The sequence below is a fragment of the Macaca thibetana genome, chromosome 11 (genome assembly GCF_024542745.1).
Source record: "Macaca thibetana thibetana isolate TM-01 chromosome 11, ASM2454274v1, whole genome shotgun sequence".
Taxonomy (NCBI): domain Eukaryota; kingdom Metazoa; phylum Chordata; class Mammalia; order Primates; family Cercopithecidae; genus Macaca; species Macaca thibetana.
In genome coordinates, this window is record NC_065588.1 from 94,124,473 (window position 1) to 94,152,387 (window position 27,915).

Consider the following 27,915-nt stretch of genomic DNA (forward strand, 5'->3'; position numbering starts at 1 on the left):
GAGAGATATAGATAGATGATAGATAGATAGATAGATAGATAGATGATAGAGATAGATGATAGATAGATAGATAGATAGATAGATAGATAGATAGATAGATAGATAGATAGATAGATAGATTAGATGAAAGGACATATGGACAAGAACATTATATTAAATAGCCCAAAGCCACTCTACAGTGCAGATGCTGAGTGAAATAAAAGTCAAGGGGGTCTTTGAAATAAGAATGAGGGCTGTACAAAGTATCTAACACTCCTTCATTAAATAATATCAATACTACATTTGTCACACTAAAAAAGACACAAATTTCTCCCATTAAAAATATAGGATTAAAAAATCACGGAAATAGAACATAACCACCAAGTTTTTTGCATTAGTAAGTTTGAGTTGAAAGTCCAATTTCTCGTGTTGGCTCTTTGGGTAGGACACAGCATTGCACTAAGTTGTTTTTTTTTTTTTTGAGTTTTGAAACTAATTAAGGGGTTTCAAGCAGAAGCTGATCTTGAAATGACTTCTGACTAGAGAACTGGGAGATAAACCATTTCTCTGAGTGTGATGCAGACAGCAATACCTTTTCATAGTGTCCAAACATTATTTTTCATCAAACCTGTAGAAAAGTTTTCAACCTGCCCTAATTTTTACCAATGAATCTAATAGACCTGGATTAAACTGCAGGGAAGATGAGAACATAAATTTCATTCCTTTCATTCCTTGTAATATTAGGGTTTGTATTCTTTCCAGTTGTAATAACCTCTAGACTTCAACAAAATTGAAAACCTTTAAATAGCCTTTCACAACCTTTCGGTGGAGTAATGAAGTTTTAAGTGCTCACTGGGGATTTTTCAGTTCAGAAAAATCTAAGCAGCAGTAGATATTAAAATCTAATGTTTACTTCAACTCTTTTACAGCCTAATGGGTTTTTCTGACAGTGTAATTTTTAAAAGGTTGGGTTTCATTTATTAATATAGTGTACTCATGCTGAAAACCTTTCTTCTTTAAGGACTCTGATGGGAGTCTTATGGTTAAACCTCGGTTGAAAGCCAGAGGGATCAGCAGGAATAGGAAAACAGAAACCTGCAATAGGGCTCACAGAGGCTGGAGCCAAGCAGGTTGTTTGGGTTTAGAAAATGGAGAAAAGTCCTCTTTTTATTACTTAAGCACTACAGGAGGTGAAAAGACAAACACGGGATGTGAAGCCCCTATGTGCACGTTAATTATGAGTGTGTGAGTCACTGGGGTCCACACGGTTGCCCACCAACCAAAAGGTCTGCCGAGGAAATCCAGCTGTTTGCTTGGCTGATGGGACTGATACTATTCTCCTGGAGCTGCTCCACCAGGGGCCAGAGGACAGGTATTTGGAAACCAAGGAGAAATTGCAGGGTGAGCAACAGGCAAGCACACACTTACGCAGAGATAGGATGTGATTTGGAAAAATTCCATTTTATATATTGTGCCGCTGAAACCAAAATGCAGGGGAAACCTGAGTGAGCACCCACCAAGTAGTTAAAAAAAAAAAATTGCTACTTCTCATATGCATAATGCCACAATGTAGTTAACAGAGATTTGCAAGATTAAGTACACTAGAGTGGAAAGGGGCAGGATTTATTTCCATTGACTATGATGTAGTGAAGCTGCTCTCAGGTATATATATTATTGAGCATGTTATTTTAAATTATAAAATAAAAGTGCCACTTGAGAGTGTAATTGAAAATCATATTGTAAAGTAAAGGAACTTGATGGTCATAAAGGATGGATAGTTCGGCATGTTTCTCATCTTCACATTTCACAAATAGATGGTTTTGTTCTCATGTGTAACTCCAAAATTGGAATCTTGCCCTAATAGATAAGGCAATTTCAGAAAATGTAGATCACATACTAAATTATCCCTTTAACAATTTTATAATAGTATCAGGATTCATTATTATCACTTGAGAGATGTTCATACTTTTTTAGAGAACTTAAAAAATTCAGATAAGTAAAACCAAAGCCAAAATCTCCTACAATCCCAATAGTCATTTAAAAATCTCAGTATTTGAGATCTGACCTCTCAGTAGATTTTGTTTTCTTTTTTTTTTTTTTTTTTTTTTTTTTTGAAACAGGGTCCTGCTCCATCACCCAGGCTGGAATGCAATGATGTGATTCGGAACTCACCACACCTCCACCCTGCAGACTCAAGCAATCCTCCCACCTCAGCCTCCCAAATAGTGGCAGCAAAGGTGCATGCCACCACAGCCAGCTAATTTTTGTATTTTTTAGAGAGATGGAGTTTCACCATGTTGCCCAAGCTGCTCTTTCTTTTTTTTTTTTTTTTTTTTTTGAGACAGAGTCTCGCTCTGTCGCACAGGCTGGAGTGCAGTGGCACGATCTCAGCTCACTACAAACTCCGCCTCACAGGTTCACACCATTCTCCTGGCTTAGCCTCCCAAGTAGCTGGGACTACAGGTGCCCACCACCACATCTGGCTAATTTTTTTGTATTTTTTTAGTAGAGACAGGGTTTCACCGTGTTAGCCAGGATGGTCTCGATCTCCTGACCTCGTGATCCACCTGCCTTGGTCTCCCAGAGTGCTGGGATTACAGGCGTGAGTCACTGCTGCGCTGAAACTCCTGAGATAATGAGATCCACCAGCCTTGGCCTCCCAAGTGTTAGGATTGCAGACATGAGCCAGAGTGCCTGCCTGGTAGATTTTATTTAACATTACGACATGAAGATTTTTAAATATATTCTCTTCTACAACATAATGATTCTATAATATTGCTTTATTTTGCTTCAAAATTTTGATAAGGGTCCAAATAAAAGTCATTATAAAATGTTTTTCATTCTGTTTGCAAAGCACCTATTTGAATGATTAACTGTAATCCTGATTTTGTCCAGTTTCTTCAGTTGGTCATTCAACAAATGTATTGCATGCCCACTATGGGCCATGCACTGGGGATATAAAACAAAATTGCATCCTTCCCTACCCAAGGAAGTTACAGTCTAATGGTAAGAATACAGATCCAACAATAATAAAATGATCACTATTTGCTACAATGGAGGTATATACAATTACACTAGGAACATAGAACAAGGAACACCTAGACGTTTATGAAAGACTCAGGAAAGGTTCCATCCATCTAAAATAACAATATTTCTATGTCACATTTATATCAGGAAAATTTCTAACTTGTTTCTATAGCATAAAATACAAAACTCTCAGTTTGGCTTCATGGGCCTATAAAATTAACCTAATCCTGTTTCTAACTTTTATACACAAACCCTCCACTCCAGCTAACTCATCTCCCACCTCTGACTCTATTATTGATCATGTTATTTCCCACTCCCTTCTGATTTTCCAATCCTAACTTTTCATCAGGACCCATCTTTTTCATCCAGACCCCCTTGACATACCAGCCAATCTTGATCTTCCTCTCTCCCAGCTTCTAAGGCCATAATGACCATAATGCTTTCCGTTTTGCTTAACTATTCTGTGTGTATGTCTTAAACCCCTAAGTAGATTGTTGGAACCCGGAGAAATGATTTTTTTGTATCTCTGGTACATGGCATAACATTACATATGTCATATAATCTAGACATATTATATTTATTAACTTCTTTTACTGGAAGAGTGAATAAGTAATTATAGGAACTATTTAACTATGCTTTACATAGCTCTTCATTATTCATTTAGCATTTTGTAACTGATTCGTGGTGCATACCACTTGATAATGTTCGCATAATTATTATATATCTACTACTCAGTTATATACCCATCTACTAAGAGAGACTCAGGGAGACTCACTGGCAAGAAACATGCCTTGAATTCATTTAACATTTAAGAAATACAAAATGAGTACCTTCTGTGGAGTGTCAGGCATTGCACTAAGCATTGAGTAGTCTCTGTTGGATAGGACTGCCATGGTGTCTGACCTCCTTGGGCATACACATAGTCTCTGTTGGATAGGACTGCCATGGTGTCTGACCTCCTTGTGATGTAATAAATACTCTGTCTAAGAAACATGTTGTGCTAAAGCAATACACCATGACAAACAGAATCTAACGTAGCCTAGACGATAAGGAAAGGCTTCCTAGAGGCAGTGACATTTAAAATAAGTCCTAAGGGCTAATAGGAGTCAGCAAAGTAGAGGGAAATTGGTAGGTGGCAGAAAGAACAGCAAGCACAAAGACTGGTGGGTGTGATGAGCATATAATTATTGAGGACCCAGGAAAAGTTTAATATGCCTGGAACATAAAATTAGGAAAATGAAAGATGAATCTGGGGAGGTGAATTAAACAGGTAAGTGTCAGATCATGTTAAAGGCTTTGGACTTGACCCAAAGTCTACTTACTTAAGAGCCTTTTGAGAGGCTTAAAGCAAGTGGATCTGTATTTAGAATGTTTGCTTAAGCGAAGTGGAGAACGGAATAGAAGAGAGGAAGACAAGAGTCAAGCAGATTAGTTAGGAGGCTTTTGCTATAGTCCAGGAGGAAGATGATGATGGTCTAAAGTGAATTACTGTGGATGAAATTGAAGTGGAAATTAAAGAACATTTTAGGAGAAAGAGTGGAGAGAACATGGTGTCAGGACACAAACACCACATAACTGGACTTAGAAAACACAAGCGTTCTGCAACCAGGCAGACTTGCTTCAAGTTTTTACTCTTGCTTGCTGGTCCATTTGGCAAAGTTATTCACTCCTTTCTAGGCCAGTTTCCTTATCTATAAAATGGTGATTTTAGCTGGATCTCAGAAGCTGGTACTACGGTCTGAATGTTTGTGTTTTAGTTCCAAAATTCATATATTGAAATCATAACCCTGAAGGTGATGGCACTAGGAGGTGAGGGTTTTGAGAAATGATTAGGTTATAAGGGGGGAGCCTTCATGAATGGTATTAGATCCTTATAAAGAGGCCCCAGAGAGATCCCTCTCTCCTTCTGCCATGTGAGGTTATAGAAAAAAGAAATGGCTGCCTATGAACCAAGAAGTGGGCTCTCACCAGACACTGAATCTGCCAGCACCTTGATCTTGGTCTTCCTAGTCTTCAGAACTATGAGAAATAAAAAAATGTCTGTTGTTTATAAGCCATCTGTCTATTAGAGTTTGTTGACAGACAGCCTGAACAGACTAACACAGATGGGGAAAGGGTGCACTTTAGTAAGTGAATGTAGGCAAATCTACTTCACACAGTATTTAGTACATGGAAGATGCTCAGAAATTATTAGTCTTTTTCCTTTCTTCTCTCCTTCATGTGTGAGCAAACTTTGTCATCAGGACTGGTACCAATTCTCCAGAAAAATCATACATTGTTATGACCTTTTATTGGAAGTCTTTCAGGGCAATTCTTTAGCTCTATTCAACACAATATATACCTGCACAATGGCAGGGCCTTATGCAGATCAAGTGCTATTGATGGATACATTGACATTAGGTGGGAGAGGAGAGTGGAAGAAACTGAAGCAAAGACAAGGGGATATGGAAAAATAGAGAAATAAAAGAAAAATCCATAAGCATAGAGGATGCATAAAATTTATCGCTCAGATGCTTTCTTCAATTTGATCATAAATTTATACAAGAAGAGGATTTTCTTTGGGGAAGACTCAAAATTTACAAGGGAACAAGTTTCTAGCAACTAGCAAAAAAAAAAAAAAAAAAAAAGGTTCTCTAGTAGAACTGTTTTATGGCCTAACCTAGAGAGAGCATATGTTTACATTTGAAGGATTATTTCCAGCATTTATTTATCACTCTAATGAAATGTGAATCCCACATAAATTTTTTAGTTTTACATTTCAGATGACTAATTTAAACCGTGTGGCAAAATGGCAGCATAGTGAAATTTACCATAGTGACCACATTAATCTTTGATTCCAGTGATTAACTGTGGCTTTCGTTTGTTGAACTTCATTGGACTTTTTGTCACCCATTTCTTGCTCTCCGTCATGTGTTTTGAGCTTTCCTAGTTATATTGGATTTATGTGTTTCCAGCATTCCTTTTGAGGATGTCTAGAAATCTAGCTTTCCATAAAAATGCAACATGGCCCATAAGGTTCAAGTACATGCATGATTTGGAATCAGAGTGCTCCATCCACTCTAGACTTGGTAGACACATGACCCAAGCTGGTTTAAGAGCTTTCCCAGAGCCATAAGAAAAGAGGCTTTCATTTCTATGAGATTATGAGATGAAATAACAAGTCAAGCACAAGAAGAGTTTTCTGACCGAGGAAAGCAGAGTAGAGAAATAGAGAAGATAAGACAAAGTCCTGTTTATATTCTTTGAGCACCTGATCCAGACATTCCTGAATCCACTAAGCCCTCCAACGGTTGGGTTATATGAACCAATATGGTTGCTTTTTTTTTGCTTAAGCGTCTTTGCACAGGCTTTCAATCATAACCAAAAGCAACCTGACATGATGACACAATTTTTGTATTCAATAATACAAAAATGTTTGTGTATTGATAAAATATTTGTCCAGAGGTATTTAGAAATGTCTTATTGGAATTCTATCCAGATTAGCCCTTTAGTCATGTTTATATCATATCTTTTTCAGAAGTGTCAATTTGACAGAACTTTAAATATTGGAGCTTTTACTCAATATAAGCTATAGCCATTTACAAAAAAAAAGGAAAATACTTGGTCCATTATAGGTTCAAAATGTTGAGGAAACAGCATAGTTTATTATAAAGGATACACACTTAAAAGTTAGTCTTGGAGTAATATCACATATCAACCACCTAAGAGTTACATAAATTTTCATCAGTTACTAGCTAGACTGCACCTCAGACTTTGCATCAATAAATTGGGAGTGATAATGCTTCCTCATTTATATGAAGATTGAACGGAATCATATTTATAAAGTTCTACCTCCTTAAGGGTAAATAATCTAGTTTTTTTTCCACTTTTCTATCCCTAGGATCTACAACAGTGCCTGGAACATATTAGTTTTTTATTAACTATTTGTGTCAAACAGAAATGTCTAGTACACAATAAGTGTTCAATACAGAGTAACTAGTATGGTGGTGGTGATGATGATGATGATGCCATACACACGGCTGGTGAGCGTTTGTCACCTTTGGGAAACAAAGCTCGTGGGAAAATGGTTTGAGCTATTTCCCCATCTAAAGTAGACTCCTGACATCATGGAGATAGACAAATATATGGCTTACTAGGATATTTCTTTATAACCCCAGCACATGAATAAAAGCCATATGTTATTCATTAGTATTATTGAGCAATAGTGAGCATGTGCTGAGTACAATGCTAGATGCTAGGAACACCATGAGGATCAGCAATGATAACTAACATTAATAGTAATAGCTAAGATTTCCGGAGCATTTTCTTTCTGCCAGGTATTTCTTGGAGCACTTTGTTTTTTAGCTCATTCATTCTCAAAAACGTTCCATGTGGTTGGTAAAACTATTGTCATCATAATTTTACAAAGGAGGAGACTCAAGCGTAGAGCATTTAGAGAACTTGTCCAAGGACAGCAACTGAGTGGAGCCAGATTTTTTAACCCAGTTGGTCTGGCTCCAAGACCCACAGTCTGCTACATTATAAATATTATCAAAGAACCACAAGAATATGAGAACCAGGTTTTAGAAGATGTGGTTTAATAGTAGATACAAGGGTGCTAGTATGCTGTAGAATGGTAGTTTCTTTGTCCTAATGAATGAACAAGATATGGAAAAGTATCCCGAACTCAGATTAGATTTTCAGCTTAATGTCAGGGCCAGATCTAAAAACAATGTGAAGCTGTTTCCAAGGTCACCTCTTCCTCTCCTAAGGCCCCAGGACCCGAATGTTTCTCAGCCCAAGCAAGGCCTTTCCAACCATGTCTGACCTCCTTGGACTTAAAGGTCTTAGAATCTTTCTTCCTTCCTCCCTTTATCCTTATTCCCATCACAAGTTTTTTAATTAATGAATACTATTCCTTGAATAGTTTTTATGTAAACAACTAATTCACACAAGTGTGGAGGATTATTCATGGTACCATGGTCTTTCATCAAAGGGATGAATCTCATTTCTTCCCACCTAAACTATTAATCAGCGCAACAATAACCCACAACACTCAGACCAACTACCACCTAAACTGTTGAAGTAGTTCCCTACCTAATCTTCCAAACTGCAGCTTCTTCTCCCTTTTCCTTGGACATAGCTGAAAGGGTAAGCTTTTCTAATGCTGCTTTTGAGTGAGTCTTCTATTCCGAAATCTGTGGCTGCATACTCAACAACAAAAAAAAGTCCAAATTTTGTAAACCGGCATTTGACACCTCAAAATTTGCCTCTATTAATCTTTTGGAATGCATTTCCCTCCATGAGCTTACACGTGTTTTACTGTTTCCTAGGCATGTCCACGTGATCCCACCTCCTCACCATTTTGTATATTCTTCGCTATACCTGGAATCTCCTTTCCCTCCTTTCATTCAATTTATTCTCCTACATTTTTTGAGTACTTGCTGTAGGCCAGTCAATAGTCTAGGTCCTGGGAGTGCAGCACTAATCTACAGGACAAAGTATCTACTTTTACAGAACTTTTATTCTAATGAGTAAAAAGAGTAGGTAAATAAACAGGAATTTCAGAGAGCAGTAAGTGCTATGAATACAATAAAGCAGGGTATTGGGCTGGAGAGTGAGTTTGGGAGCTGTCATTCCATTGAGTGTCCAGGGAAGAGATTTCTGAGTGGATAATTTTGATCTCAAACTAGAAATCAAGACAGACTCAGCCATGTAAAGATCAGAAAGTTCCAGGGAGAAAACTGAGCAAGTACCCCTGATATTCAAATACTATCTACTCTCAAAGGCCTAGTTCAGATGCAACCTCAGCTTCAAACCTTCTTTTATCCTTCCAGCTTAATTCCAGCCCATAATGTTTTATTGTTGTTGTGGTGTTACTACTTTCTGTCTTGGATTTTAGCTATGTATGCACACTTTTTGACCCTAGTAGAATTTCCAATCTTGAAGATCTATCCTTTTACCACTTACAATGCTTAGCCCAATATTGACATAGACACTCAAATATTTCTTGAGTGAGAAAACAAAGGAATGAATTAATGAACAAAGGAAACATGAGGGAATTTTATTTCACTTGTAGCTGAATGTGGAAGACAGATATTGGTGAAAAGGAGTCATGGAGTGCCTCAAAGCCTGTGGATGATGCTGGTTCTCTTATGGAGAATCAGAACTCTTAAATTTCCAGTTGTCCCTCTTTGGAGGAGAAAGTCCTAAATAAAATCTTTCCATGGTGTTTTTAAGCTTCCATCTTTCACCAGACATGTTAAGTTGCTATATTGGGGCAGACTCTGAAACCACAGGGACATTCTTCAAAGATCTGGCACAGTCTGAAGCCTGGGCATGCTTTGATGAATTTAATCATATAGAGCTGGAGGTAATTGTAGTACCAGTTTCTTAGTAAAGTTGGTATTCAATGAAAGTGACAAGTCTGACAACTTCATTAACAGCATTGACATTAAGCAATGTTGACTGTCTTACAGTTAAATAGGGAAGGAAAAATTATACTTTTGGAAATTTTTTTTTTTTTTTTTTTTTTTTTTTTTTTTGAGACGGAGTCTCGCTCTGTCACCCAGGCTGGAGTGCGGATCTCAGCTCACTGCAAGCTCCGCCTCCCGGGTTCACGCCATTCTCCTGCCTCAGCCTCCCGAGTAGCTGGGACTATAGGCGCCCGCCACCTCGCCCGGCTAGTTTTTTGTATTTTTTAGTAGAGACAGGGTTTCACCGTGTTAGCCAGGATGGTCTCGATCTCCTGACCTCGTGATCCGCCCGTCTCGGCCTCCCAAAGTGCTGGGATTACAGGCGTGAGCCACCGCGCCCGGCACTTTTGGAACATTTTAATCAAATTCTACTGGTAGTCTGTGTCAGATCTGCCCTTGTGTTTTTTTTTTTTTTTTTTTTTGTTGTTGTTGTTGTTGTTGTTGTTGTTTCGAGACAGAGTCTCGCTCTGTTGCCCAGGCTGGAGTGCACTGGCGCAATCTCACCTCACTGCAACCTCCGCCTCCTGGGTTCAAGCAATTCTCTGCCTCAGTCTACTAAGTAGCTGGGACTACAGGCACCTGCCACCACACCTGGCTAATTTTTGTATTTTTAGTAGAGACAGGGTTTTATCATCTTGGCAAGGCTGGTCTTGAACTCCTGATCTCGTGATCCACCCGCCTTGGCCTCCCAAAGTGCTGGGATTACAGGCGTGAGCCACCATCCCCAGCCTGCTCTTGTTATTTTGTGTGCTGTTTTTTCAGTTTGCTCCTCCTTCAAGTGTTACTGGGGAGATGCTCCTCCCCTGCCCCCTCTCTGCATAGTAACCGAAGGAGGTTCAGGAGGAGCTGCTGCATATTGTTCACAACAGATTAGCTGTGAGCTCTCTCTCTCGTATGCAACCTGCCACTCATCGTACCCGACAGACAGTTGCTGACTTTCATCTGTGGAATGCTCGCAGCCAGGAAAGATGGCCTGTCGCAGTGTTTATTACCTTTCTAAAACCGCTTCTGCCTTCAGATTACTTTACTGCAGATGAAATGCCTTTCTTCTTGACTTAGAAGGAATTATAAATAAAGAATTAATTTTACTTCCCCAATTAACCCAAGAAAATAAATATAGAGAATATAGCAGAGAATATTCTATAAGACAGTGAGATGACATGTTTATAGCATCATGTTTCAACAATAAATGCAGTTCATAGTTTAGGAATAATAGTTGAATTTGATTCAAATGAAATCAGGTCTTTTTGAAGTGGTGTGAATGCAAGTATTTTAAGATGCTATAAGGGATTTTTCAAATTTTTCAGTTCCTATATTTATGTTATGTTTGTGACAATAATGCATTTAGTAAGAAATCACCATTTTGACAACATCCCTTTGAAATGTCTTTATTTCATACATTTAATATTTTTGTCAATGCCTTGAATAAGTTATCTCTTTAAATGTATTCTCTGAGTGTGTATGTGTGTGATATTTAATAAAGAACTCCTAAAAGGATATTGTAAAATAATTTGAAATTCATTGTTAATTTTTAAAGTTGCTCAATAAGATTCATATAGAGAGTTTTAAGTTCTATTCTTTCTTTACTATCCTTTAGCAACCCAACATTTTCTCTTTTCAACACAGAAGTAAACTTTGACATGAAATTCTGTCTGAGCCGGATCACATGCCCAAGATTGGTAGTAATGAATCTATTCTCAGGTACAGCTGAGCTGTCACCTCATTTCCCCAAGACATGGTGTCAGAGGGATAATGCCAACATGTCCGCAATGACATAGTTGGGTCTGCTCTATTGGGATATGGTACATTTTTGAGAGTGTTCATGTCAAAAGGACAGTGACTGCCTTCCATCAGGGAAAGGTGTACTCCTACAAAAAATATAAATTTGATGTTCAAATAAAACATGGAAGAGGAAAATGACTGTGTGAAATCTCTTACTGCTTTTGTGCATTTTTTGTCTTACCTTCTGAAGAGATCCCACAGGACCAGCACTAAGCTTCTCTTCATTAGAACCCAGATTTCAATTTAAATTTTAATTAGAATAGACGACTAGAATACTTACCACTCTCTGTAGTTTCTGCATGGAGCTAATCAGCAACTAGAAGCATGTCCTATGTTTTCATAAAAAGATTAAGAACTTATTCCACAAAGATTTACTGCTATCCATAAAATTATTTTATATCCTACCAGACCACTTTTGTTTTTTGTGGATGGGTCATTTCTGGAAGAAAGTGTCTTTTTTTCCACCCCCATTTATACAGTAAGAGAACCAGGTAGGAAACTTCATTTTAAATACATACAAATCTTCAATTTTTGTAGGACCATGGTTTTACTAATAAACATCCCATAGAACCCTGGACTTTTCCCCAGCATTCAAGTGTAATTTTGAATATTATAATCATATATACAAACCAAAGTAAATGTCAGTGATCATATTACACAGGCCATTCTATAACCCAGACTGGTTCCACATTATTCAAGTGATCATTTCAGGGCAACATAATCAACACCTACATGATGATTAAACTATGACTATGTAATCTGCACCTGAATTTTTGACACTTCAGAGTTTACAAAGCAATTGCAGTTGACCAGTTATTCATTCAATCAGCAAATATCTATGGAATTTCTACTCTGTGTCAGGAGCTGTTCTAGATTAGGAGAGTAGGAGATGGATTTAGCAGTGAATAAGGTTGACAGGGCCTGATTACACACAGCTTATATTTTCTCAAGTACTTTGGAATAGAAGTAGAAAAGGTACTATTACCCAAATTTTATAGAGAGAAGGAAGTCAGGCTCAGAAAAGTTATGTGGTTACCTAACAACGCCGCATAGCTGATGAGTGGCCAAGCTATGACTCACACCTACTGTGTCTTTACTCCAACATCAAGCTATTGGATGGCAATAAAAATAGGCAAGAAATAAAAGATTTTCTTTAGGACAGTTCTTTTTTCCTCCATGCTTACTATAAGACAAATCTGTCCTAAGATTACCACAACAAATACAGGACTTAAATGGAAAAGAAAGTTAATACAAACCATGACCATTCTCTGTCACATATAATGCCCCACTCTCTCTTAGTTTTGTTCCCCCAGAATGAAAGTAGATTCGTCATTTCTTTTCATTATGAAAGTTATTCATACTATTGTAAAATAAAGATCAAACATACTAAAAAGAATGAAAAAGAAGTAATTGTCACTATCCAGTCACTGTCTCACTACCCAGACAGCCAATATTGTTCTGTCTCAATACATATATATAATACACATGTATTTATCAAAATTATGAAATATGATACTATACATGCTATTCTATAATGCAAGTGCATTCCTTATTAATAAATATAGATCCAAGTGATCGTTTTTAAAGATTGTGTAGCATTCCATTCTGAGTATGTATCATACTTTATTGAATCAACCTTCTTTTAATGGACATTTCAATAGTTTCCATTTTAATAGTGAAAAGCAAAGCTAAAATTAACATCCCTGCATAAAGATATTTATATACTTGTCTATTTGTTGCCTCGGGATAAATTCTTAGCAGTGGGCTTGCTTGAATATAAAGGTAGACATATTTAATAATTAGGTGTCTCAATTTACACCTTTCAATGTTTACAAATTTACAAACTTCAATGTTGTAATTTTTAAATTTTAATTTTTCATGATTAAAAAATATACATTATAGAGAATAAAGAAAAGTATGTAAATTCACAAAAATAGAACTCAATAATTCTACAACTATCAATGTTCTTCTATATGTCTTCACATCATTTTCCTTAGTCTATAATATTTTTTAATAAAATTGGGATCATACCGTAAACATGTTTTTATGTTCTTTCTTTTTCCAAGTAAACTTCTTAATTGTAGAGCTTACATACACAGACAAAAGTACACAAATTATGATCAATGAATTTTTAAACACACCTACGTAACTACTACCCAGGTTTAAAAAAAACAAAAACAAAAAAACAGAACATTACCAGCCACCCCTAGTTCTACTACTCTGCCAGAAATGCCCCTTGATCTCCGTATCAGTCACCACATTTTCCTCATCAAAATACCGGTTATAATCACTTATATTACCATAAATTAATTTTGCCTGATTTTGGAGGTTACATATATGAAATCATACAGTAAGTATTCTTTTGTCTCTGCTTTCTTCACTCAACAGAATCATTCATGTTGTTGCATGCAGCAGTGCTCTGTTCCTTTTCATTGTTATATTGCTATATTGTGTTAAAGAAAAAAAGTGATTCAGTGATACTTGTTAAACTACAGTGAGGAAGGCTTTATGCAGTTCTTAGCAATAGGTATAGGCAATGCTGCAATGAGATTTTGCAGTGTGGGGAGAGATTGGGTTCGACCCTGAATACCGTCCGGGCAAGTGGGAATTTATAGCCAAGGAGCAAGGTAGGGATCAGTGGGTGGAAAATTACTAAAAGGAAACATCAGGGATAAGGGAGATTCTGACTAAACTGATTTAACTGGATTCTTGCTGAAAACAACCCAGGGTGATGAGACATCACCTGGGGGATGGTGGAGGATGAGAAACCTGATCAGGTATCAAGGGTGGGGGCGTTCTTGCTAAACTGACTTAGCAGGGTTCGTGCAAAAACTGAATTTTACAAGGAAGTGCACAGATGGGCCAAGGAGAAGGTTCAGTAGCCTGACTCCAGGTCAAGCAAAAAATTTTTGTCAGTTGTTGCACGCTTATACCATTTAAAATAAACGCTCTTTTCTGCTTGTGATGAACATTTGGGTTGTTTTCAATTTGGGTTATTACTAATAATGCTAAAATAACACTCTTTCTATTATTATTTTGGTGCACACAGTTATGCTTCTGTATTGGCCTGTGCCTTTCAGTGGGATTGCTAAATACACATATTTTCAGCTTCAGGAGAAACTGACAATTATATTTCCATGAGCAGTGAGAGTACTCAGGTGCTCCAATCTCACCAACACTTGGAATTCTCAATTTTTGGAATTTGTTTTGCCTTTGACATTCAAATGTATATATTAATATATCACTGAAGTTTTAATTTGCATTTCTCTGATGATGTTGATCATCTTTTCATCAATTTATTGACCATCTGGATATATTGTTTATATAAGCTGTTTTTGAGTCTTTTTCCTCAAAAACCTTTGGACACTAACTTCATTTACTCCCCTTTCCACTTTTTGTGCTAATATGTATTTGCAGTCTACATATGTTTGAATCTGTGAATCCTCCATGACTTATCATTTTACATATTCAGTATTTATTTAGATTTGCCCCCACATATTCACTCAAAAAAAGTGATAAAATTCACTCAAAAAGAGTGATGAAAAAAGCAACAAAAAATTGCTTATTGCTCTTCCTTCCTTCCTGTTTTCTTCTTTCCATAAATACAATTTCCCTTCTGTTTGTGTTTCTTTTAGGTTGGAACTGCTTGCAACAAATTCTGCCAGTTTAATGGACTTAAAACATTTTCCTTTTGTCTCATAAATAAAGCTTTTTTAAAAAAAAAATAGAGAATACTTGGTTGGTAGGTTTTTGTTTCATTTCAAAAATGTTATTCTACTGTCTTTTGGTATCCATCATTTCCTCGAATCATTCTGCTATCATTATTTTATTGTTCTTTTGAAGGTAAGGTATTTTTTTCAGAAATGTTAATGTGTGCTATCATCTGTGATTTCCTTTGTATTTTTTTCTTCTTGAGGTTCATAGTGCATCTTGAACCTCATAAGCCATCATTACCTTTGGAAAACTTGTTAGTATTATTAACTGGGAAATTTCTAGCCATTACCTTGTTAAATGTTCACTTCTGCAACTTACTGCTTCTCTTTTTCTTGTGGAACTTCAATTACATGTGTATTAGCTTCAGTCATACATTAGAATATCTCACTATATCTTATTTATCTTTTATGCTTGTTTATATGTTTTCCATCGTGTTTTTCTTTTTCTCCTTCAATCCCTCAGTTTGAAAATTTTCCATTGATTTATATCCCAGTTGAATGATCCCCTCTTCTTATGTATTTAAACTGTATTTAAATCTAAATATTGAGTTCTTAATTTTGTTATCTTAGTCTATAATGTCAATATGATTCTTTATAGATGTCAGCTTTCTGGTAAAATGTTTACGTTGTCATCCATTTTTTTAAAAACATACTAAAATAAATGTTGTAATATTTATTTTAAACTCTGTGTTGTGTTAAACTCCAGTATCTAGATCAACTGGATATTGGTCAATTTCTATTGTTGGTATTTGTGTTGGGTTTTGATCATTTTTGGTCCTACCTTTGGCATTGCTGGTAAATTTTTACATGAATGCCAGATATCATATAAGAAACATTATAGAGGCTATGAATAGTGTTTTTCTTTAGAGAAAATGTATGATTTTTCTAGTAGGTATTTACAGGAGTTGGACATCTTGATGCAGTCATAGATCGAGATGATTTCAGGCCAGGTATCAGTCTCTGTGACGGCTGACCTATTATTCTGGCTGTCTTTAATCCAAGGGCTTAACCTTTTAGATGTTTCAAGAGGAAGCCCAAGTTTTCAACAAAAGCTTTTTTTTCTTGGTAGGCCCTGGACTCCAATGTTTAACCTTTTTTTTTTTTTTTTTTTTTTGAGACGGAGTCTGGCTCTGTCGCCCAGGCTGGAGTGCAGTGGCCGGATCTCAGCTCACTGCAAGCTCTGCCTCCCGGGTTTACGCCATTCTCCTGCCTCAGCCTCCCTGGTAGCTGGGACTACAGGTGCCCGCCACCTCACCAGGCTAGTTTTTTGTATTTTTCAGTAGAGACGGGGTTTCACCGTGTTCGCCAGGATGGTCTCGATCTCCTGACCTCGTGATCCGCCCATCTCGGCCTCCCAAAGTGCCGGGATTACCGGCTTGAGCCACCGCGCCCGGCCAATGTTTAACTTTTTAACCTTTTCAGAATTGTAAAAACGCCAAAAGCTTGGCATCATACTTTAGCCTCTTAGTTCCCACTTTCTATCTGGCTTCTTGGCCTTACTGTGTGTAACTTGCAGATCAACAAGTATCTCGAGGGAAAAACAGCAGAGAATTCCAGGCCTACCCAAATGTGTCTCTTCTGTGGACTCTTGACTGCCTTCAGCACTCTCTATTGTTTTTACACAGGTTTATTTTGAATTCTATCAGTAAAGAGTTGATCTGATACATGCCATTCTATTACAGCTTCAAACAAGTCTCTCATTTTGGCTATAGTTTAAATCTTTTTGTCTATTAATAAAGAAAATATTTTATTAGTTTACTGGTCACTAGGTATTTTTTTAAATTTAATTTTAGTTTTTCTAAATAACACATATAAATAACTTAAAAGTCAAATGATTCTACATTATCTATAATAGAAACTATCATTTTCCTGCCTCATCTCTTTCAACCCTGTAGTATGGTTTTCCAGAGACAATAGTTGACCTTTTAAAGTTTATTATTTTTAAGTATTATTATCTTTTGTGTTACTATATCCTTATTTAAATTGTAATTTTATATGGAACTTTCATGATTTTTTATTTTAGACATCGTTTAGTGACTTTCTAATTAGAAAGAGGAAGGTTTATTTCTATTATACCATTGCCAAAACAACACATACTTTATTCCCCCATATTTTCAATAGTTATATAGCAATTTCTAAGAAGTCAATACTTCTTACATTGTTTTCTACATGAAAATTGTTTAAGATAAGACAAGGCAATCTATATATTTTTTTCTTTTTAACACAATTTTCCCCCTGGAGTTAATTATTTTTATTTTTATTTTGGGCTAGTTTTCTATGGATTTATCAAAAATTCTTCCCTCAAACACTCTGACATAGCAGAAAGTTTAATAAAACATATCAAGTAAACCATCTGTAATATATAAGTGTATAACCTGGAGAAATTCTTCCCAAAATTTCCTCCACCTTCTTTTTCTGGACCAGTTGGTCTCTGGGTCTACTGCACAAGTATTATCCTGGAAATCCCATTTGTCCCTCTCCTGGGTTGGATTCCCACTTCACTAGATCCCATAGCTTCCTCCTTCTTGATTTGCTCTCTTATTATTGTGGATATATGAATATCTCCAGTAACTTCTTGAAAAAGGAAGTATAGGAGGTATATTTTTTGAGATCTTACAGGTTGGAAAACATTTTCTCTGAATCATGAAGGTGCTGCTCTGCTCTTTTTAGCCTAAAATGTTGCTGTGGTGAAGTTCAACTCTATTATTGTTCCTGATCTTCTTAATTCCCAGTGTTCTGAAATTCATGTTTTGTTTTGTTTTCCATTCTGTGAGCTCAGCGTTTATTTGGCTCTTTCAGTAGGTATACCCATGTCCTTCTATATACAAACAAGTTTCTCGAAATTTCATCATTATTATTTCCTCTATAATGTCTTCCCTTGCGTTTCTGTTCTCTCATTCTAGTACTCCTATTGACAAAAAGTTGAACATCTTAGTTTGTGTTCTGTTTTACATCTTGAAAAATTTCCTGAACTTTGTCTCCAACCTTGATTTATGATTGTTTTTCTTCTGGGGAAATTTTCTTAACTTTATCTTCATTTTTCTATTTATTTTTAAAAGTGTTTCTATTTATTTTAAAAGTGTTTCTATTTATTTTTAAAAAGTGTTGTGTTATTTCTAATGTGCAAGCCCCCTTCTGGTTTTCTAATTTTCAAAATAGCATCCTGTTCTTCTTTTATTATTTAAGGCAATAATTTATAGTTTTTAATTTGATTTTTATGTTGCTCCCTTCATTGTCTTTGTTTCCTTCAAATCTTCTTTTAATCTGTTGTTTTTATCTCTATAATTTAGAGAACTCTCTTAAAATGTGGTAATCATAGTCTGTATTTTATACCCAAGTGTGAAGCAAGGCAGGGAGTGGTGACTCGTGCCTGTAATTGCAGATCTTTGGGAGGCTGAGGAAAAAGAGTCTCTTCAGGCCAGAGGTTTGCCAAGATGACAAAACCCTGTCTCTACTAAAAATACAAAAATTAGCCAGGTGTGGTGGCATGGAAATTCCAAGGTACAATTACTAAGAATTTTGAGATGGTGATCACAGAACATTAAGCCCAAAGAGTGGGGAACCCATCGGAGTATGGGACTTGTGTGACTGCACTGGTCACGCACTCTCCATAAAGCTGGCTCTGCCATCCCTGAAAACTTGATCACTTGCTGAAGGGAAAAGGCCTAGAAGTCCCCACTTAAAGATGCCTCATAAGGGTCAAACTCTTGGTCAGAAGCCCAGAGCCCTATCTGCCTGCTCTTGCCCAGCATTTTCCAACCTTTTTCACCAAAAAAGACATGGCCCTAAACTGCTGTAAAACTTAAGCGAAGATTGAATTGGTCTTCAACAAGACAACCCTTAGCTCTGGATCATCTATATTATTGCATATTAAGGAAATACTACTGGGCTCGATCCTCCAATATTGAATTATTCTACTATTTTTCACATGCAACATTTATTCCTTTTTAAAAAGCTGTATAGGTGAATTTCAAAAAGTTAACCACCCATTCATGGTTTATTCGGTGCTACTAATACTGTGAAAGGCAATGCAAAGTGTTCTGATTAATTGATTTTCAATCCCAGTCTCTAAACTTATTAGCTTTATAGCCTTGGACAAGACACCACCTTTCCACGAGCCTCCATTTCATCATCTGTAAAATGGGTGTGATAATATCCAACTCGAAGTACTGAGGTGAGAATGGCAAAGAGATAAGGTGTGTATAGAGCATGGCACATAGCAAGCATTTAAAACATGGAAGCCATTATTTGTGCACTGGTGATAATACCAGTCATTATTATTGGGAGGTGGAGGAAAAATCTTCAGATATGATCTCTAATCTCTGCAAGATTATGAGTTGAAATGGAGAACGAGGTCTAAACAAAAATTGCAAAACCAGACAGGAAAAACTTAGATCCCCACTAGCAGGACAGATCAGGTGGGTTATAGGAGTAATAATGGTTCTGTAGCATTTGGGGCAGAGACACTTCTCAGAGAGTATTTCCAGGCTGTTCGTGAGTTTGCTGACTTTGGAGGTGGACCCTTGTACATATTTTTTGGGGAGAGAGCTACAAAATTTAAATGTACAGCTTTGATGGCCATATATTTGGTGGCTTAGGAACTTACAATGGTGCAATTGTCTATGAAATGTGGATGCAAGAAATAATGTGGTGCATGTACCCACAGTAAATAATAAAAATCAGGAAATGTGAATGGCTTCTGGATATTGCCTTTAGTGCTCAATTCAGCCAGCATTAGTTATATGCTATAGACTCAATGGGGGAAGAAGAAGCATCCTCATAAAATAAACACTTGTCTGCAGATTTTCCAGTTGAAGGCGAGGCTGACTCTTAGTACTGCTGTCACCACTGCATATGATGATTGGACATTAGTGAATCACACAACCTGGGTCAGCCTAAAATTGTCCTATAATGAAATTGAGATATAATGGGAAGTTGTGCTATTTTTGTATTTCCAAAGAAAGAGGGCTCTCACAAAGTTATGCTCCTGTGTTAAAAAGTGACCCTCAAAACAAGAAAATGATACAGGACAATCTAAGCTCTGAGATTAAAAGAGGCAGCAAGACAATCTCGTTTCAGCTCTATAAAAGGATGTTCTTGCAATAGAAATAGCTGTATGGTTACCAGTAATAAGAAAAGATTAAATCAGTCAACTTTCTGTGAACTTTAGTGATCTTATACATAATTTTAAAGCTAGGAGCCCTACTTACATCATCAGGCTGATTTTATGTTTTACTTCAGAAATCTAACTATTTTCGGAGGATCCATGTATAAAAATACAGAAGTCTGCTTAGTTCTATAATGTTCCAGCTGAGTACTGGAATTTTATTTAAATTTAGAAGATTGAAAAGAACAAAACTTGTAGATCTCTTAGTGAATCACAGGACCTGCTATATGTTTGAGTATACAGTTACAAAATACATTTACATTTGACCATGCAGTGTATATGTTTGCCCTATATTGTCTCTAGAAACATACCTAAACTTGACTGCTTGCTCTGCAAGAGAAGAGGCCATTTGCATATTTAAAATGTGTATGCCAAGTTATATTTGTAGACTTCAGGAATTTATTTCTATGACTGTATTGATATGTTATGGTTGCCATACGAAATTATCATAAACTTATTGGCTTAAAGCAACACATTTTTATTATCTTATAGTTCTGGAGGCCAGAAATCTAAAAATAGGTCTACTTGAAGACTCTTCCGAGGATTCTCAAGGAAAATCTCTTCCATCACCTCTTCCAGCTTCTGGAGGCCATCTGCATTCTTTGGCTCACGGCTTCATCTTCAAAGCCAGAATGCAGCATCTTTTCTCTTTTCCATCTCCAGCTCCCTCTTATAATAATCGCGTGATTACATGGGACTCTCCCAGACTATCCAAGATAATATCCCCACCATAGGATCCATAGCTCAATTGCATCTACAAAGTCTCTTTTTCTACATAAGCTAGCATACTCACAGGCTCCAGAAATTAGAACAGCGATATTCTTATGGGAGGAGGGAATTATTCAGCCACCATAATGGCTCTCATCACAATTATTTTCTGCACTTTATGTGCAAGTGCCTATGTTAACTTTATATATCAGCATATAAACAACTTTGAGTCTCATCCATGGTTTAAATAAATAAAAGCCCTATTGATGTTGAATCTCCCTCTAACTACTGTTCCTTACTGCTCTTCCATTCAGTGTCCAGTGACTAGACACACTAACCATATTGACTGTCTCCAAGACATCTTTCTTTTTTCCAGTCTTAAAATCTTAATTTGCTGCTGCCTGATATCTGCCCCCACCATCACTCCATCATAGTTTGGCAAAAGTCAGCCATGACATCCTCATTGTCAAAATCCTATCTTTCTTTAACTTATTGGTAGCATTCCTTACTGTTGATTAGCCTTTTATTCTTGGAACTCCCTCTTTCCTTGGATTTTGTGGTGAACATTTGCCATTTTGTCACCCAAAATTGTATTCTCTCTTTTTCTAGTAAGAGCACCTGACTTTGCCTGAGGGAGCTACACCTCCATCACTTTCAGTCATGCTGAATTTACCCCCCAGTGGCTGGACTGGGCACATGACTCAGGCCTCACCAATTAGAGTATCCCTGTCCTTGGCCACAGTGATTGGTTCAGGGATGAGCAAATGACCCAACCAAAGCCAGTGAATAGCAATCCCAGGATTTTAACTGGGACAATTAAGACACACTTTTTTCAGCAGAATTATAGAAGTTGGCAACTGCTTAACACTGACTAGAGTCTATCAATGAAGCCAACATGGAGGAAAGTCAAAATGAGAGGAGAAAGACTGTGTTGCAATCATTTTATCTCTGTATTTAGCCTTGCCTCAGTTATATCTCTGGGATTTTTGATTATGTAAGCCAACATATTCCTTTCATTTGCTTAAACCAACTTGAGCATCTTTATGATCACTTTAAAGAGAAAGAGTTTCACCTGACATTGTTTCCATCATGACCCTCTTGCCTCTCCAGGCTTTCCTCCTCAGGATTTTTTGTTCTCTCATTTTTCTGCTCTGCTTTAAGATCTCCTTTGTTCTTTCTTGTCCGTCACACCGTCTCCTCTACATTTTCTGTCTGAACCCTGTGCACATTGTCAATTATCATGAAGCTCATGCGTATGTCTACAACCTGTACCCACTCTTGAACTCCATTTCCATTTAATCAACTATGTTCTAACAATGCCTCTTAGACACCCCACTGGTAACTTACATTTAATGTGTCCAAAGGCAAACACATTCTCCTTCTCCCATTACTACTCTGAACCAATCAACTCCCTCTTCTGCATTCCTTATCTTGGTAACCACCTGTTACAGGTTGAATTGTATTCCACCAAAAGTTATGCTGCCCTCCAACACCTCAGAATGTGGCCTTATTTGGAAAGAGGATCATTAGGATCATTGCAGATATAACTAGTTAAGATAAGTTTATACTAGAATAGGATGGACCCTTTAATCCAATAGACTAGTCTCCTTATAAGAAGAGGAGAAAGACCCAGAGAAGAGACAGCCATGTGAAGAGAGAGACACATTTGGAAAGTGCCTTGTGACAACAGAGGCAGGAACTTGAGTAATCCAGATGCAAGTCCAAGAATTCCAAAGATCAACACCTACCATAAGAAACTAGGAAGAAGCAAAGAAGAATTCTCCTCTATAGATGTCGGAGGGATCATTCGCCTCCTGACACTTTGATTTTACATACGTAGCCTCCAGAAATGTGATAAAATAAATTTTTGTTGTTTGAGTCACCCAGCATGGCACTTTGTTCAGGCAACCAAAGAAACTAAAATACCACCCAAATTTCCAAAGTAAGAGAGCTGGAAATCAGACAAGCTATCTTTTCATCTATTATACTTTCCAGGCTATATTTAATCATTAATTCTTTTTTATTTTGTTTTCAGAATAGCACTCATAAGTCTTTATTTCGGTCATAGATGGACTATCAAAGTTATCTCCTGACTCACAGGTCTCCTAATCTTATTGACCCCTTCCAATCCAACCTCCTCATCACTGTCAGAATAACCTTTTCAAGCACACAAATCTGATCTCCTCTGCTCAGAATCCAGCAGTGCCTGCTTATTGCCCTGAGGATAAAATACAAAATTCTCAATATAAATATTTTTATGTATTGAAAATATATAAATACTTATATATTATATATTTATATATTTTATATATTATACATGTATGTAAATATTTTTATATATTTATATATATTGAAAATATTATATATGAAAAGTGGCAAGAGGTAAGGCTTAAGCTGGTGCAGGTAAGATCATGAGGAGCTTATATCAAGCTCCCAAACACAACATCTTGTAGCTGCACAATACTCCTTGCTGTCTAAGGCTCTATGTTTTATGTTCATTGCTCTCTGTGTATAAATGGTCCCTCCCGCTTATATGTCAAACTCTTATGCCATCTTCACATCTCACTAAAGAGACCATTTCCTTGGAGGTACCTTCCCCAATCCCTCCCAGAATCCTCAAGCCTTCTTCCTTTGCTCTCACCACCTTTAGTACATTTTCCATCATAACAACTGCAGTACTGTCCTGAAGATGTTGGTTTGCATGTCTGGGTTCTCGCAGGAATGTGTTCTGTCTGAGGAAAGTAGCTCTGTCCTTAACTTTGCATGCCTTACATCTATCACAATGACAGGGCAGAGTGAGAATTCAGTAAATATCTGTGGATGGTAGGCGAATTTATTTAATTAAGTAAACCAGAACTGTAAGAAATAGTTGGAAGCAATTGAATATATTAGGATTTGGCTTTAATTGGTTTGAAGATAACAGAAGGGAGTCCTCATTTATTATGTTAATGTTTGCCATTCCCATTCATTCATTTACTTATTCCTTCATTTATCAGACATGTATTGTGGATGTAGGATGTATCAGACCCTTGGCTGGCCTGAAGACATGACGACAAAGAAGACACAACACTGCCTGTAAGGAGCTCACAATCACAAAGGCAAACAAATAATTGTTATTCAGTGTTATAAGTACATAGACAATAGCCAGTAGGATACTTTGGAGGCAATAGTTATGGAGCAGGGTGAAGTGGTGGAGAAAAAGTTGAGCAGAATAATTTAATCCTCATTACCACCTTCTTGCAGAAATTATCTCCAATTTGCATACAGAAAAACCTATCCAAAGTAATTAAATAGGAATTCCAATCATTGCTCTCTCTCAAAGAGAATGTAAAAGATTCTAATTGTAATCCAGAGTCCTAGGTGTTAAAATATTTCCTTTTTTATTTTCTCTCCTCTCTTACATCTTTCATACACCATAAGAGCTTGAAGTCTCCCTCTCTCCAGACTCCTCTCTCCAGACTCCTCACTCCCAACCTCTCTCCTCCAACTGCTTCCCATCTCCTGGCTTCCAGCCTCTTGTGATGATTTCTTCCCTACTTCTTCCTTAAGCTCTTTCATCTCCAGGCCAAGGAAGATAACTGGCCCTCTGCTATCCTGCCATGCAGTCAGTGATTCTCTAGGAAAGACAGAAACAGGAGGTTATCTACACCATCAGTTTCCCACACTGTTCCCCAACTCCTTTACATGGTGCCAGGGAACTTCTAAAATGTGAATTGGTTTTCCAGTTCTAACTACTCTGCTAAAAAGAAAACTCGTTCTTATATTAAATTGGACAAAAATTTTCTGAGTATGTTTGGAAAAAAATGTGTGTACATTAATCTACTTTTTCAACTGTTAGTTTTATGAAATCTAAACACAAATCAAGTATTTCACATGAACAGTGCTTAGTACAAGCACTCAGAAAATAAATGAGAACACATGGACACACGGGGAGGAACAACACACACCAAGGCCAGTCGAGAGGTGGCAGGTAGGGGGGAAGGGGAGGGAGATCATTAGGACAAATAGCTAATGCATGGAAAGCTTAAAACCTAGATGATGGGTTGATAGGTACAGCAAACCACCATGGCACAAGTATACCCATTTAACAAACCTACACATTCTGCACTTGTATCTGTGACTTAAAGTAAAATTTAAAAAAAAAAAAAAAAAAGGAAGGAAAGGAGAAAGGAAACCTCCGCTCAGGCAGCAGGGAGGGTTGGTTTATGCACTGTCTTAACTGAGATATTTTATTTTGACATAGACAATATAAGGCTACCATCGTAGTGTGTTCTGCCACACTTTTTCAGCCTTTTCTGTTTTTTTTTTCTAGTCAAAGAGATGTTTCACTTCACAAACTGAGTATTAGAATGTGTGAAATAAAGTTATTTGAGAATCCTTTAAAAAATAACTGTTCTGTAGAGCTTACATTTTAGTTGAGCAATAGATTAAAAAAATAAGAAACATAATAAATATGTAAATTATATACCACACTAGAAAGTGAAGTGTACTATAGAAAAAATTTGAGAGGAACATTTTGGAAAAATAAATGTAAAATGTAAGAAAAGAGTTTCAGAGAGATCGCCCAATTAGAAACTGATAGAATATAATCTCCTTTCCCTACACTCTGCTGCCCTAATTAAAACAGATTATAAAGTCATTATGTATTAATGGCAATATATGAGGGCTTTTAAATGGCAATCAGATTTCTAGACTACATATTCAGAATAACTTGGAAATTTATAGGAAATTTTCCGTAAACACAAATTTCAAATTTGTTCTGGTAGTAATCTTGGCTTTTGATCTATCTTTAAATGTGTACGTTACCACATTTAATTGTAGAAAGCACAAGTTTTCTCTATTGGGAAAAGCATGGGATAAATAAGAGGCAGAGAAGACCTGAATTCTAGTTCCAGCTCTTCCATTAGGTATATGTTTGGCCTTGGGCAAATCACTGAACCCTGTCTGTACCTCAGACAGGCATTGAGCCAAGACCAACTTTAGCATTTAAGAAAAAGGTCTACCTAAAATGATAGAAGTCTATGAAAGCTTATATAAACTTACATATTCAAAGCAGAAACAAATTATTTACATATTTAACTACGTGTTTTCTCAAGTTACCATAAAAATGCCAAAGGGGAGAATTCTAACTTGATCTCTGATGTTGCTTATATGCAGTGGACTATATTCTGTGTACTCTTCTATGCATAGAGCTGGTATATGTCTTTCTATTTTAATTTTAGGGGATCAATGGATGGGACTACCATTCTTTCCTTTTGTCCGTGAAACCTCATTATGTACTATAAAAGTTTATTAACATTAGGCCTTTTGGAGGTCAGACGAAAACATTGACTATTATTACTCCAAACCACATATCTCTTCTATGTCAAGTATTTACATTTCTGCCCCATAATTAAACCTATCTTGTATTTGTGCAGGATTAGTATGACCTCTTTAGGCTCTAAGTTGCAGATCTTTTCATTTATCCCAGCTAGACACTTTCTAAGTATCTTTCTCTTCTGATTCCACCCACCGGTTAGTATAAGAAGGGATAAAGACTGATTAGGATTTCAAGTAACATCTCACCACTGTCCTAGAGAACAACTTCTGCTGCCTTCCCTGAATTAGCTGTTTTTCCATATGTCTCCAAAGCTCTCTTGATTTTTTTCTATCTAAAAATAAGATTTAAAAAACTCATAGTTTATTCCCAATTTTTATTTTATGTTTCAGGACTATGGCCATTCCCGTATTTCTTACCAACCAAATATTTGGGAAACAGTCCAACAGATGAACTTCAGCCTTCTATACAGCAGTCCACTTGGCTAAATGACAGACTGCATCTGGTTCCGAATCTCTTGAATTTTGGTTAGGCCTCATCCAGCCTAAAGATTTCTTCTTGTTAACACTAATCCAGTGAGATCAGGGACTACTTCCAACATTAGCTCTAGTCTCAAGATTCTCATAAAAATAGGCATTTTATTCCATGTTCCACCTTTAATAGTTCCAGTGACATGTACAGCTCTCAACTTGAACTAAGAAAGCTAATCCAGAGGTTCCTTGGAATCAGAGGGAGCAGATAGTTCCTATTGTACTCCTTTTCTTAGCTAATTATATACGGAGGTACAGATCTGCCCCATCTAATAGGGTTGCCACTAGTGACACATAGTTATCATGCACTTGAAACACGGTTACTATAACTGGGAAGCTAGAATTTTTACTTTTATTAGGAAAAAAAGTTAAATTTAAGAACTGACATTCAATTTGGTATTGAAAAACTTTAAAGGAACAACTTGGGTATGTGACTTTTCATGGTCAACTGTTAATTTTATGAAATCTAAACACAGATCAAGTACTCCAGATGGAAATTTAGTGTCTAAATTGAGATGTGCTGTAAGTGTAGAATACGTCCCAGATTTCAAAAACTTAGCAACACAAATATAAAATATTTCATCAATGATTTTATATTTATTTAATATTGAAATATTATTTTGTGCTGGGCACAGTGGCTCACGCCTGTAATCCCAGCACTTTGGGAGGCCGAGGCGGGTGGATCACGAGGTCAGGAGATCGAGAGCAGCCTGGCTAACGCGGTGAAATGCAGTCTCTACTAAAAATACAAAAAATTAGCCAGGCATGGTGGTGGGCATCTCTAGTCCCTCCTACTCAGGAGGCTGAGGCAGGATAATGACGTGAACCCAGGAGGCAGAGCTTGCAGTGAGCCAAGATCATGCCACTGCACTCCAGCCTGCGAGTCTCCGTCTCACAAAAAAAAAAAAAAAAAAAAAAAATTATTTTGTATAAATTAAAATATACTACTCAAATTAATTGTATTTGCTTATTTTTGCTTTTTACATGTGGCCACTAAAAATTTTAAATTATATATGTGGCTCAAATTATATTTCTGTCAGACAGCACTGCTCTTGATCAAGCTTGAGACTATGGAAAATAAAATAAATTCTTCTCTAGTCCATCGCGTTCATATTTATGCTGGAGAATCTGACTTCTGTTAAGCACCTTCCCTACTCCAGAAAGTATTCTAGTTTCTTTACCTGTGTCAGTTTGTTTAGTAGTCATGAGAACTTTGTGATGGAACTATAACTGAAAC

General features: G+C 36.8%; 1 protein-coding gene and 1 long non-coding RNA gene across 2 annotated transcripts in view; one reads left to right on the forward strand and one right to left on the reverse strand.

The window, feature by feature from the left end:
• LOC126931296 (uncharacterized) overlaps nucleotides 1–3,903 on the reverse strand; it is a 64,405-nt gene extending 60,502 nt beyond the window's left edge. Inside the window, exon 1 of the long non-coding RNA XR_007717823.1 lies at nucleotides 3,837–3,903. This is a non-coding gene — a long non-coding RNA (uncharacterized LOC126931296). The remainder of the gene's footprint in view (nucleotides 1–3,836) is intronic.
• Nucleotides 1,473–27,915, forward strand: part of SLC25A3 (solute carrier family 25 member 3) — a 772,593-nt gene continuing 746,150 nt past the window's right edge. Inside the window, exon 1 of the mRNA XM_050749349.1 lies at nucleotides 1,473–1,476. The gene's annotated coding sequence lies outside the window, so the exon portion shown is untranslated. The remainder of the gene's footprint in view (nucleotides 1,477–27,915) is intronic.